The 14041-nt window shown below is 46.2% G+C and overlaps 1 non-coding gene across 1 annotated transcript; it reads left to right on the top strand.

Annotated features, from left to right (window-relative positions):
- Positions 1-13602: 13602 nt before the first annotated feature.
- Positions 13603-13674, top strand: Trnaa-cgc. The gene has a single exon. It is a non-coding gene; the product is annotated as a tRNA-Ala (tRNA).
- The last annotated feature ends 367 nt before the right edge of the window (positions 13675-14041 follow it).

The raw sequence follows: 14041 nt of genomic DNA, 5'->3' as shown, positions 1-14041 counted from the left end.
TGACAAAGATTAAAAAGAAAAACGAGAACTATCAGCATGGCATCATTTAAAAAAAAGGTCATCTCGACAGTCCCAAAAACAAAGAAATGACGTTTTCTATTTCAATTTCTTTATTTGAGAAATTTCTTGCTTTCTCCATTGTTGTAAACTACTTCTGTCAATCCATTTTTATGCAGTATGTCTTATATTTGGCAGGACAAAATCTTCATCACATTCCCTTTTTAATTTTTATGAACTGAGCGCAAATGATAAACAAAAGCTTTCCTGTTACCCTACCTCATTTATCAACTCTCCGGCAAACGATGTAAAACCCGAAAGCAAACGTATGGCCAATCCTTATCTACTCACATTTCGACTCCCATTGCCCACGGTCACGAACGTACAATTTCACGGAAAATGTTCTGCCCATTTCCAGCAAACCGTCCCAGTATCCTGGTGTGCCGCAGAGACTAATCCACACATCATTTGGAGATTTAGATACATTGCTAACGAGAGCGTCCCAAGAATAATACACCTCCGCTGTGCGCCGGTTGCCGTTTTTGGTGTCCTTTTTCCCTTCCCTCTCTGCCCTCGCATCCCAGGCAAACGCTTTATCACGTCCATATGTCAGGACCGTCAAACAAAACTGTAATAATAAAAGCAAAAATCCCTCCGGATAGATGTAGGTCATAAAGATTGTTGGTCGTGTCCTACTGCGTCGCGCTGAACCTGCAGTAGGAGAGAGAAACCAAATCCCAGCCCGAGAGCAGTCGAGCGAGTCATTCGTAGAGAGTTGGTGTCTAGTTGAAATATGATCATCTGTGCGTCTGCGGCCAGGCCTGCTGTGCCTGTGCACCGAGCGACAAGCGACAAACGCACCAAAAGTCCTTAATTCCTTCGGATTTCGTCATCGTTTTCTCCCATTCTGCCATGGTGCAGGTTTGTTTGTCGCTCGTGGTCTGTGGGCACGGAGGGATGGTGAAGAAAGGGCGGAACATAGTATAAAGGACGAAGAAAAGACACACACACTGAGCTGAGTTAATGCATTTTCAAAACATACCTCCTGCATTGCCTTTGGGTGCTGGGCAATACGATAGATGGATCGGATTTGGGGTGGTTGAAATCCGAAAGCAATCTCGCAGCACACTTGTACCAAGTGAGTGGAAAATATCGTAAACATTGTTCTGTCGTCCCAGCAACGCCACCTTCCCTTACCGGCAAATGTCTTTCGGATTCGTTTCGTGCAGGTCTAATCGTAAATCTTGCTCCATGAGCTTACAGGTCCCTTGGCAGCACCGGTATAAGCTGATCTGATCGTGCCTGATGTTCCAGAGCTGCTGCAAAACATGTGCTACATGCTGGAAATGGAAACCATTTTTATTAATGCATCAAAACACGATCAGATTGTGTAGGTCGAAAAACTCGTTCAAAATCTGCTCACACATTGTTCCAATAATGCTCTCCCACTGCTTATGTTTCCTTGCGTTGGCATTCTGACCTGAACAACGTTTGACACGTTTGCTCTCTTTCTCCTTATCGTGCGGTAATTATTTGCTGTGGTTCTGTTTTCCATAACTTTGATAACGTTGCCTCGGGGCAGCAGAGTACGATTTATACATTCCATTTACGAAATTCTTTTACCACTTACCTCTACAAACATTAATAAACGCTTCCAAAAGGAGGCATGCACGACAGGTACGAAGGAAAAATTGTCCGCCAACACGAATGAATCGCAACGAACGCGAACGAAATCAGTAAAACGGTTGTTCAGCAGCACACGTCACGAAGTGGGAAACCTACCCGGTACGTACACGGGGCACAGTAAATCAAAAACAAGGCCATCAATTTGCTAGGATCGTAAAAAAACATGCTCACACACATACACCCAGTGTCCAAAATATCCTTCCATAACACACACTGCGCAAAAGGATCGATGGCTCACAGCTGAGCCGTTGGAAAAGGCGAACGCAAGGAACAAAAAAAAAAAAAACATTCACCCAGACAATGCGTTGATTGTGACACCCAGCACTCTGAAAAAGGGCACAAAAATACAACTCCGAGTCCGATAACATTTCAAACAGAGAGAAAAATAATACCAACTTCCGTCCGGCCCCGTACGGCTCGCCTGCCAGTGACAGAACAGGATACGGAACGTCCTCCCTCGAAGGCATTCAGATTACGTACCGGGGTTCATGTTTCCTCCGTAACGTATATAGGTGGGTTATAATTTATGCCATCGCTTTTGCCAGCAACCCCTCCCCCCTGTACGAAAAAACCTCTCGTTACGATTGAAAACGTGCCGGTACGGGTTGGTGCCTTTTTTGTTTTGTTTGGGACTTACTTTATGACCCGAACGACATCAACGATATCGTGCCACCTCCTTAGGTTGGGTTGGGTGGTTTGTTTGCAAAGCAATTTGTTATCCACTAGCGTGAAGGAGAGCGAACGAATGGTAAAACCATTTCGATAAATTAGTTTGATGGTGAGTAGCAGAGAGGAGACAATTTTTTGACAGTCTGTGGAAGTTGTAATAGTGTTTTTGGAGTATTTCAACTCCGCTGGTACAGCCCCAAGGCTTAAAATAGCAACTTGATGATGCAAAAACATTCCCAACACTTCATAGACTCTCTGCAAAGCTTCTCGGCAACTAGAAGCAGACGCAAACAAACTTGTTGGTGCTGTTTGGCCATCCAAACTGCCTTCTTGCTATGGACAGAAACGAGCAGTTTCGTCCGGCAAATGACCAGTTCGCTATATTTATGGGAACAAACCGCTGTAAGGGCAAACCCAGCGCTTCTAACTGACCGGTTGCGCTATCGTTGTCGGTTGTACATGGCTATTTGAGTTGCTGATGGAACGACATGACACACGGAACAGCCCATCATAGACTTACACAAGACCATCGGGAGTATTCGCACTCGTAAATTGGGGACACAGGGAACTAATAGTCATCGATCGGACGACGGTATAGCATCGGATCCTACTCTCCGCCCACGGGAGACAGCGTTCCGCGAAAATTCAAAGCCGCACACTCCGCTTGTTGCGTTGTAGTTGAGTTGGATCGCTTCATTAGCACGCCAACCGAAACACAGGAACTCTGGAAGTTGACCTTGTAGCAGTAGCAGTATTAGACCTTAGCCGGTCTGATTATCCGACACGAGCCGCAAACCATTTCCCTGCAAGGAACTCGGAAACAGCAAACGCACGCCTGTTTGTTCTGTCATTACCCCACCTGCTGCCACCTAATTCGTAACGCACATGTAAACGCTGGCACAATTCACATCGCCATCGCTCTAGCTCCCTTAAAGCGTTGTAATTGGTTTAGGTTTATATTTTGCAACACGTAACAAGCTCTGTGTGCGTGTGTGTCTCTTCCGTTCGCGAGTTCCAATTCGAGTTCGACCAGCTGTAGCTTGGTTTGGTGGTCCAACACGAACACGAATCCGCCTGACCTTTGCCTTGCAGCTCAAAGATTTGACAGGCTCGTCAATCAGGGTTGTGCGAGTGCGGCCCTGAGCACTACCCTCTCCCCAATTCTCAACCTTCAATCCTCACCAAGTAATTGGATTTCGTGAGCTTTGACCAAAATTGAACTGAGCGAACCGAATCGGCGAGCCCCAGCCGATTTCATTCCAAACTCCAAGGATTATTGATAAATTGAAACGCTTTAATCCATCCGAGCAGAGCCTGAACTGGGCATAAATCAAACTACGCGCTTGTTTACCAGATGGCTGCTTTGGCGCGGCATTATCGAACGAGTAATTGGAAAATTAAAATCCCAGAGGGTTTTAGAGTTGTGCTCTGCTGCATGTTTTGCGCCTGCAAGGGAGAGTTTGCAGGCTTGATTGATTGAAATTTAGGCAACGTGTAGCGACCATCATACTATCAAGCAACAATCAATATAAATACATCACAGATAAGAAACGTGCTGAACGTGAGCTTAGGTTTTTGGTTTCTGGTTATGTTTTTGGGAATCTTTATCTGTTCCATCTGGCAAAACGATTAATGGTGCTTGGTTGCTATTTGTGAGTCGTGAACTAGAGCCAAAAAACTGTTGTGAGACTATGAACAGTCGAATCAAGTAGAGCCTCACTATTTTCGATGTGCTGTGTGCAATGATCTATTAAGAAGATACTGGAATTCTAATGAAGTCAGCAGTTCGGAACTACTTCGACAGAAGTGGGCAATTTGAAACTAACTTGGCACTTGGCTTGCATCTCTGAGTCAGACCAAAAAAGCACACTAGATACAGCCAAAGCCATATGACGTGTCTCTGGTCGTGAAGAAGCGCCTCGTCGTTGTCGTCGTCGTCTCCTTCGCCGTTGCTTGGGAAGAAGGGTTCAGTTAAGTGGTAGTAAATGGCAACTTCTCCGTTTTCTCGATGAAGCAGACAACATCATCATCATCATCATCATCATCATCATCATCATCACGATCGCAATTAGTCACACGCTACTTCACCCGGTTCGCAAGAAAACGCTCTCCCGCACACTAAAAAGGCGCACACGATTGGGAAGACAGCCATGAATGTTTTGCCATCGACGATCACATTGTATCCGTTGACCAGCATGTTAGTGTTGGCATGGTCAACAAGACAACAAAAAATAATAAGAAGAAGCCGGACCCCGAACGTCAAAGTTCATCGACGTCCGAGGACGAACCACCGATGTCATGTGCCCGTCTGTGTGCCCTACTGCCAGCTCACTGTTGTACTCCGATGCAGGCAAACCCGACCTGCACCGGACCTGGCAACCGACCATCGGTTCGATATTGGTTGTGCCGTGGTCAACAAACCGGATAATTCCCATAACAACATCGAGAGGGTTGCTTACTCCGCTCTCCTCCCGCTTGGTCCCGGGGCCACACAGCTCACTCTCCACAAACCCTGTTTGGATTATCGTTACCGAGGGTAAACAACACGATTTCACAGATTGTGTTTACAGTTTTGCACAAATCTCATTAACGTGCCTTTCGTCACGCGGCCAGAATCGCTCTGGTCGGGAACGCGGCGAGATGGGGGGGAATGGAGAGAATGGCTCGAAGCGAGGGAAACGGCACAAACGTCTGCTGACCACCAGATCGAAACGATTTTCGAGTTTTCGTATTTTTTTGTGCGCGTTCAGCGAGAAAACTTTTCCTATTTATTTTACAACCATTTGAAGATGTTCCCCTCGCAGACCGGAAGCTGTACGAGGTGGGAGGGTAGGGAGAGGGGTTCATGGAACAAATCGAACAAAACCCCGTACGGCACACCGGGGACCATCCGGAAGGTGACAAAAGCAAACGAACAAGCACATTCGGCGTGTGCTGCAGGTTGCTCTGCCGGTTCTCCAACGGCCCCTGCCAACCGAGGGACAGGCAAGTTACACAACAACCCTCGGGCAAACGGTTCGATTGACGCACTAAGACTATCAGCTACCGTCGTTTTCCTTCCGAGCTGCGAACGTGAAAAGAGTTAAGGCAAACTGCTCTTAGCCGTGCGCAGAGGCAATGGGAGAGACGGCCGTCCTATCCGGAGGGTGAACGTATCGGAACGATGCGAAGTGCACTAGAAACGGAAGAAGCCGTAAGCATAATATTCAGGTGGTTGGTTACATTGTGTCAATGTGTATATGTATGTGCATGTGGATGTCGTTATCATTTGGTAGGATGAATCCTAAGAGCTCCAAGCCAGTCGGAAGAAAGCGAAGTGATACACGTACACATCAGACCGTGCTAACTAGGTTTGGCTTTAAGTTGGGTGGATTTAACTTCGCCAGACGGTGTAGTTAGCTCATGAGAAATGTGTTGAAAATGGGTGAATCGGAGAGTCGAATGTTAAAAATGTTAAGTAAGTTGCAAAACTAAACTAAGTTGCAAAACTTAAATTCCAACAGATTGAAAAACTTTTTTGAATTATTGAGGTGGACATTTTGCAACATAAACATTAAGGTTTTGATTCTTTTGATTATTTTGAATCATTCTAAGAAGGAGGCAGAACTATTGAAACAATATCATTATTGCTTTATAAGTGCTTTATAACAATTGGCAACAGTTTTTGTACAAACTATTCAATCTAAAGGATCATCCAGTGATCCTAAATGATCCTAAATAATTCTAATTATACATATTACATATTATACATATTATAATATAGAACGTTAGATAGCAAACACAATGATATTCTATTCTTCTACGATTTAAACCTTTTTTTTTGTCAGTGCCTATTCAATAGTGCATTTTTTGCATAGTATGTAAAGTTTTCAATACTCAATACGTATTTGAAGTAAATCATAAATTTGATAAATTGCATGGCACAGCTTAGTGTCACTGGAACATTCTGCGAAGTAACATAATGTTTGTACCCATACCTAGGTATTTTACTGTTATACCTATCAATGCAGCTTTATGACATCAGCAGTCTTTTCAGTTTTTATTTGTTTGGATGGATAACTATTTCTGAATGTTTCTTAAACGTCTTTAAAATAATAACATTTGTGTCAACTATTTGAATGCTCTCAACTCTTTAATGCATCTATATTTTTATAAGATATTCATTATAAACAAGGCAATTTTAGCATAGGATAAGCAAAGTAAGTAAGTAAGTAAATCATCGTTGATTGTATACGAAATGTTTAAGTATACGAAAACCGACAAAGTCAAACGTATGGAACTATATAGAGGTGCCCAAGACCAACCTGTCAAACATGATAATACTTGTGTCGTAAGTCGAATCAGTCTGTGTTTTCTATATACCTCTTAAAGCATGTCCTTGACACGTGGGCACGTCCAAATGTACAAGATCGTACTGGAATGAGCAAATATACACAACTCCCAATAAAGACAATAGAATAATAAAAGCAGTAAACATCCAACAGAGATGCATCTTATTCTTCTTTTCCACAACACAGTCGTTCTATGTTTTTTAATTCATTAATTTACTCATACCATGATATCAAGTACTGCATATACTTACGAAATTTGATATAGTGATACTTAACAATAAATAACTTAACACAAAATTGTTATATTGAATAGTTGGATTTTTCTAGATACACATTTACTGCAAGCCAAAGGGAAACATGTTATGCTACTATGGGTACTTCAGGGTACTCTTTCAACGAATCTGCTTGCATTAGTTGCTATCTCATCTCCCAGAGAAGTAATTACACACTTCCGGCAGTGTAGGCAAATCTTCCCTCCCTATTGAAATCCCTATTGAAATGCACTGAACTAATGCGATTGCTGAAATGCACCAAACTCTGCCTGCAAGCTGCCACTTTACATCGGCCTCAACCGAACCGTGATAAAGTGAAAAGATGCATTCAATCTCAATCCCCGATGCAATCGCCGTTGTCGTGCACTGTAAGCAGCCCAGCAGCCCTCGTTACCATATTTCCTCCGTGTCGAGATCCGTTATCGTCTATGTGTGTGTGAGTGTGTGTTACGCCGGTGTGCAATAATCTTCAACGCTCGTCACCCCGTACTGCCCGTATTTATCCTTCGCCGACACACTCACCATGGCTCAGCTATTGTGTTCCGGAGCGAAGTTTGCTATTGGTCTTTACGCTCCCTTCCCGTCGGGCGATCCGCATTGTACGGCACATTTTCTTTCTGCGCCACACCGGGCACTAGCTTTTCTTCGCCCTTTGTTTTTGCCTTTCCCAATCTTGATGCTTGCCCCAGCAGCGCGATGGGTGGCTTAGGGTTTTTTCTCGAGAACTGCGCTTTCTTCTTTCCCGTGTTCCATTATGTCACCGCGTGCCCGGTGCGTTGCCCACCCGTTGTTGACCAATTGGAAAGGGACCACTTTCCGCACAGGCAGCCCAGAGCGGCGGCCATGCAATATCGCCACACATACACACACACACACACACACACACATACACACACACACACACACACACACGCTGTAGCATTGCACAGTGGGGCCTCGGCCATGAAAGGACAGCAGCAGCGCGTGTATGGAGCGTTACGAACCGATGGTGAAACATAAATCACAGCCACCGGGAGAGTCGCATGAAATTAAATCATTCATCATTCCGATGGATGGATGAATTGTTTATCGGAAAATGTTGTATTCCCTGCTGCCACAACCCCCCTTCCCCGCCATCTTCCCTTGAGCAAAACAAGCCCTACAATTTACTTTTCCTTTCCCACAGCCATCGTTATGTTTGCCATCAAGTAGCGTGTGCCCTTGTCGATCGAGCGCGTTGCATTCTTCTGCTGGTAGCCTGGCGGCATGTGGTTATGTTTCCTCCCTCCGTCCGAAAACCTTGTAATCATTATCAACGCTACTTCTCTTTCCGTTTCTTGCCTGCGCTGATTGTGTGTCCCCAATTGGTGTGTGTATGCCCGCGATAGTTCCGAAAAACAAAGCCAGCCCAACTGTTCCTTAATCTTCGGCTGCCGGCAGTGTGTGTAAAAATAAACTCCACGAAATCAGTTGCCGGCGGGCGGTGGCGGCCCAAACGATAACACCGCCTGCCCGATGCCTACTCCCCGAACGTCGTCCCTCGTGCATTTCTTTTTGCTCGTGCACAACCACCGCACGTGATCGCGCACAAGAAAAGGAAAACACACACGGCCTTCAAACACACCCCACGGGCGGCTGCAATGCAGTGCTGGATCGAATCGAGCATGACAACATTGCATTCGCTAATGCCACACCAGCGTGCATCGGAAATGGGTGTTTGTGTGTGTGTGTGTGTGTGTGTGTGTGTGTGTGTGTGTGTGTGTGTCTGTGCTTTTTGCGATTCGATAAGCCATTAAACAATCGCGCGTCAACCGGCGGGAAAGCATTGGTAATGCATTTCACAGCGAATTGTGCACGCCTCTGTAGCAGTGCGCAGTGAAATCATGTCCGCTTCGATTTGGACAGGACAAAAAAAAAACTTCACTCAAACTGTGCGGGAAGGAAACATTTAATAAACGGCAAGCCAACCCATCGCTCGATCAGCTGTTCACAGCAGTTCCCCATTCCGTTCGTAACCGTACGCATCGGAATCGGCAACCGTGCCAAAATGGGACCATTAATCGATGGGCGAGCGTTTCGGGACGTTTCCACAATGCCACACTGCTCTGTAATTAGGAGAACAAACCCCCACGAAAAAATGGCATGGAGGAAACATCCTTGAGGGCAATTTTAGAGCAGCTTCGCCACCGTACCTAGGTTTATTCTTTTCCTCCCAGCAAGCGGAAACAATGAAAAGCATGAAAAGCAGTCGGAGATCGTTTCGTTTCTTCCTATACGAGACTGGGACGATTCGACCCGGATGCTCCAGAGCGGAGGCCTAGGAATAGAAATATACAGCAATGGGGAAATAGGAAAGTTCAAGATGGTCTGTGATAAATTAGAGAGAATTAACGAGCATTGCACACACACACACACACACATTATCGACCATGGTTGGGTCGTCTGGTTCGGTCCATTTTCTTATACTGCGCGGATAAAAAGGCCCTAGGTGCCATGTGCGCCCTATTGGTACTGCTCCGTGCCGTGCACGTACGACGGAAATTCTTTCTTCGGTGAAGTTTTATCTCTGTCCGGGCATTCCTGCAGTGCCAAAAGGATCGCTTTTCTCTGCAGAAAGGCAAGCGCAGGAAGAAAATTAATGATAGATTTTCAATCGCACCTTCACTGTGCACCGACAACAGCAACGGTGGGCACAGTTGCAGTTTTCTTTAGAAAATCGGTTCGACGCTCGAGTTTCTGATCCGATCTGAATATTTTGGGACAGGCATGGGATGTTTTGGAAGTGGCATTTTTCACCCCACACACACTCACACACAACCGATGCCGAAGAGCATCGGGCCATCGGGCCATGGGCAAAAGATAATGCGGCAAAAATGTGTTATGGTTCCATTGTTCTCGATCCCCGGGTATCGTTTGCTTGAGTTTTTGTTTTTTCGTCGGCCCGCATTCCCGCCTGCCCGGGAGAGCTGCTGCTACGTTACTCTCTTCCACCCCCGAGGGGACAACACTTTGCAACTTTTATGCCACTTTCTTTACCTCCCAGTGCTACACACTCTCTTTCTCTCTCACACTCCCTTCGTGACGTGACGTCTGGCAGGCTCATATTTATATGAATAGTTCCTAAAAGCCGACAACAATGGGTTTTTTTTGCGAATGGGGCGATGAATCTTCTTTCCAAGCAACCAAACAAAGAGGGAAGAAATATATTCATACATGCAAGGGTATTATTTGCTTTAAATCTCAGCGTCCCTCGTCCCTTACCTGCCGCATGCCCCAGACTCAAAGCCCAGGGACCAAGAAAGGGATTGGAAAACCCTACTCTACAACCAAGCCGTTAATCGCATTGTTTATCGTTCGGATCAGTGGTTGTCCCCGGAATTAAAACCTTCGTTACGCTTGACCCGCGCGCGATCGACTGTCAGTGCCACAAACGCCTGAAAGGAGCAAAAAAAATGAATCCAAAGATGTAGTCCGTTGTCACCGCCGCCGGAAAGCGTAAGCCAGCCATTCCAGGAGGTTGGGTCGGTGTTCAATCAATCTCGAATGACTTTGGTTTCGCGCTGCACGGGGTTCAAACGGGCCCCACTTTCAATTATTACTGTAAATCACACACGGTGACAAATACTGTTTCAAAGACAAACCTTGCCCTTGCTTCCTCTGTGTGTGCCATGTCTTTGTTTCGCAAAATGAAACTTCAATTGTACAACTTTGCCGTGCTTGATATCGCAAAATTCCTCCTCCTCTCGCCGCAGCGTGTGATACGTGAGCGACAGACGGCAAACCTGAAGGTGTCAGAAAAATGCACCAAAGCCCCACCAAAGGTGACACAAAAAACGAGCAGTAAAGAAAAACAAAAACAAACCGGGGGTGGAGGGATATGACGGCCAAAGTTTGAGACATTAAAAATTAAAATGTTCGTGAATGCTCTACCGGGGAACCAACAGACATGGGCGAGGGGGGGGGGGGGTTATGAGGGTGGTCGTAGTGGGTGGAAGCATAGAACCGGCCGGCTGGCTCTTGCAATTTTTAACGACATCCGTTTGATGGCCTTGCTTTTTTCCTTTCCTCGCTCGAAAAATCGATCGCTTTGAAGGGAAAAAGGGACTGACGGCCGACCGGCGAGTCGTGGGGCGGTTAGTCGTTGTTTCGAAAACAGCAATTGACATAAAATGGCAAATATTGCAATGAAACGAGCGAAAAACAACTGCCGCCCTGTGAAGCATCTGCACGAACGATTCCTCCCACTGGGGGGAGGGAAATCACACAGACAGAGACAAAAGCAATTCGGAGCGGCAGGGGTGAGGGACGGAAGGTTTGGTAAAACTGAGGAGCAATTTTCTTCACCATCCAAAACAAAGCACGGAAATGGGTTGGCAAGCAGCGCGGTACAAGTCAGCCCCAAGGAAAGGAGTGAGAGTGTGTGTGTTTCTGTGTGTGCGACGCCATCGTTCGCCCAAGAGAGGATTATACTGCTTTTGGGGCCCCCGAGAAGAAGTGCCGATTTAAGGTGGAATTTATAGCCAATTTTAGCTAGATTTTATGACCAGCCCCTAAATGGTACGGAAAGATTGTTTCTCTTTTGTTTTTGTGTTTTCGTTTTTTCGGTTGGTTTTTCGCTTCGGTGTCTTCTATTTTTATTACCCAGTTGCGAGCGCCGCCTGACAGCCGCCCGCCGATATTGTTGATGTGTTCGGGGTGAGGTTTTCCGAATGATTTCGGTTCTGTTGGCCACGCGGAACATGGAACAAAATTGCAATTCGAGTGTTTCCAATCAAAAAAGTCCCCCTCGGGGTTCACTCGCCGTGCCTGTTCCGTTTCCGGCTGATCCCCGTTGCACGGACGGGCTTGATGAATAATAGAATTGAAATGAGTTGCTGCTTCGTTTAATAAAATTTAAAGCAAAATGAGGCACGCACACGCGGGGCTTTGTTCATTGTTGATGCAATTATATGCTTGAAACGTTTCTCCGCTCTTCCGCGCCCTGTGGAAGGTAGAGGAAAGGGTCTCTCAATTGTCATGCGCACACAAACACATACGCCTGCACACATACACCGATACCCAAGGCGCAAACACCCCGGGAGGACCACTAGCGCATTCATTTCGTTCCTTTCCTAATGATGGTGTTTGCAGCATTTTCTTAATCGCTGCCATTCGGTCGGCCTTTTAAATTGGCCCTTGCGACGACGATCCGGGTTGTCCGGGTATGGTTTTCCTTCTCCCTCTTCCACTCCGCATGCAATGAATGGGGAGGTGTGGGTTTTTTTCGTCTGTTCAGTCCGTGCTTCACATGCCGTTCGTTAAGTCGCAGCCGCTCGTTCGGAAATCGTGCGAACCCTGAGATTATCCCCCGAGGAGTCAACACGAGCATAACAAAACCGGGCGGATGGCGACGCACCATCGACTAGAATTGGAAAATGCAATTAAAAACTAATTAAACCTCCCTTTTTGCTGCCTTTAAATGCAGCACTCATTTAGCGATAATCAGCCGTTTTCGTGATGAGTTCTTTCGGTTAGCGCGCGCTCGCACCCGCCCGCTTCGTGGCCATCTCCTCTTCTTGCCTCCCATTCCACGCGCACGTTCTTCACACCCCTTTGGGTTGAGTGAGCGGGTGGATGGTAAAGAAGGAGGAGAAGTGGGAACACAGTTCCTCAGGTTCCCCACCAAACATCACACTAAATGAGCTTAATTTTTCGTTTTTCCGTTGATTCGCTGGCCGCCGTGGACAGTTTGTGCATCACACACGCTCAACCGAAGTGCACAATAGCATATTCTTTATCAATTAGCGATGTAATTTTGTGTGGAGCCATTGTGGTGTGGGAAAGAGAAATGTGAAAAGCTCAGCTTCGGTTTTTGGCAGTCTGAGGGGACGAAACCGTCATGTTTGCTAATCACAATAAGCGCATAATCACAATACCAGACGGAGACGGGCTACGGTTTTGCAAAATGTCCACTTGTCCACCAACAAGTGCAGTGTGCATTTGTGTGTACATTTTCTAGTGTCGATGCGAAGAACCACCAGGGTGGGATTTAAAGCTTCCGTTTGCCGCAACAACGAACAACGCCCGGACGTTTTTTTGTTCGCTTCTCCATGGACGGAGCGTATAGGAACCGGATGAATTAAAGGTGATTTGTTCGAAGCGCTCCGCCTTTGATCGTACCGAAATTACACACACACACACATGCCGGACCGAACGCCGGCGGAAAGCAAACGGAAAGAACGGTAGACACAGAGAGTAGAACGTCGCGACAACGCCTCACAGCGATCGACTAAAAATAAACCGACCCCACGCGGAGTGAAGAGAGTCCCGCTGCCCAACCCACCTCCCAAACCCACCAACAGTCATTCGCCAACCCAACTCACCCGACGACGGACGGACCGCGAACTTCAACCACCCCTCCCTCGTGCACTGTTGTGTGTCCTCCTTGTTTTCTCTTGCTACCACCCACCCTATGCAGCGACACCGCTAGCTTGTTATGAATGAACGTAACGAGCGCGCGTATCGCGCGGATGTGTACTACTGCCCCGCGCGAAAGAAGAGGGCGAAAAAGGTAGGTTACGAGAGCAAAAGTGCCCGCGCGCTTAACAGCATGTGTCGTTGGTGGGAAGAAGCACGTAGGGAGCGACGCGTAGCTTTTATATGCGTTTAAGCAGCAGAAAGACATCGATGGGGACGTAGCTCAGTGGTAGAGCGCTCGCTTCGCATGTGAGAAGTCCCGGGTTCAATCCCCGGCGTCTCCAAAGTGCCTTTTTGTCTGTTCTTGCCTTTTTATCGGCTCGCTTACATGTTATTTAGTAAATGCTCATACATATCCGCTATTTTCATTGAAAGGCAACGACTGGGATATTTTTACTCAAACTTATCCTGTACAACAGTGTTCTCCAACCTGTGGTCCGCAAAGAAAATATTTCTGAAAAAGAAAAGCTTATTGCTATACTTAATATGCAACTTTTTTAGCTCATGTATGCTATTTAAATTAGGCTGAAGTTGTTTTTTATAGAAACTAAAGCAGTATGAAAAAGTGGTATTTCAATTTTATTTACTTAAAATGAAAGTAAATACAATGCAACAAGAAAAATAACTTTGAGCGAAATACGCATAGTTCTT

This window comes from Anopheles merus, chromosome 2R, assembly GCF_017562075.2.
Source record: "Anopheles merus strain MAF chromosome 2R, AmerM5.1, whole genome shotgun sequence".
Classification (NCBI taxonomy): Eukaryota; Metazoa; Arthropoda; class Insecta; order Diptera; family Culicidae; genus Anopheles; species Anopheles merus.
Note: the sequence above shows the minus strand (reverse complement) of the source record. Positions and strands in the feature narration are given on the sequence as shown.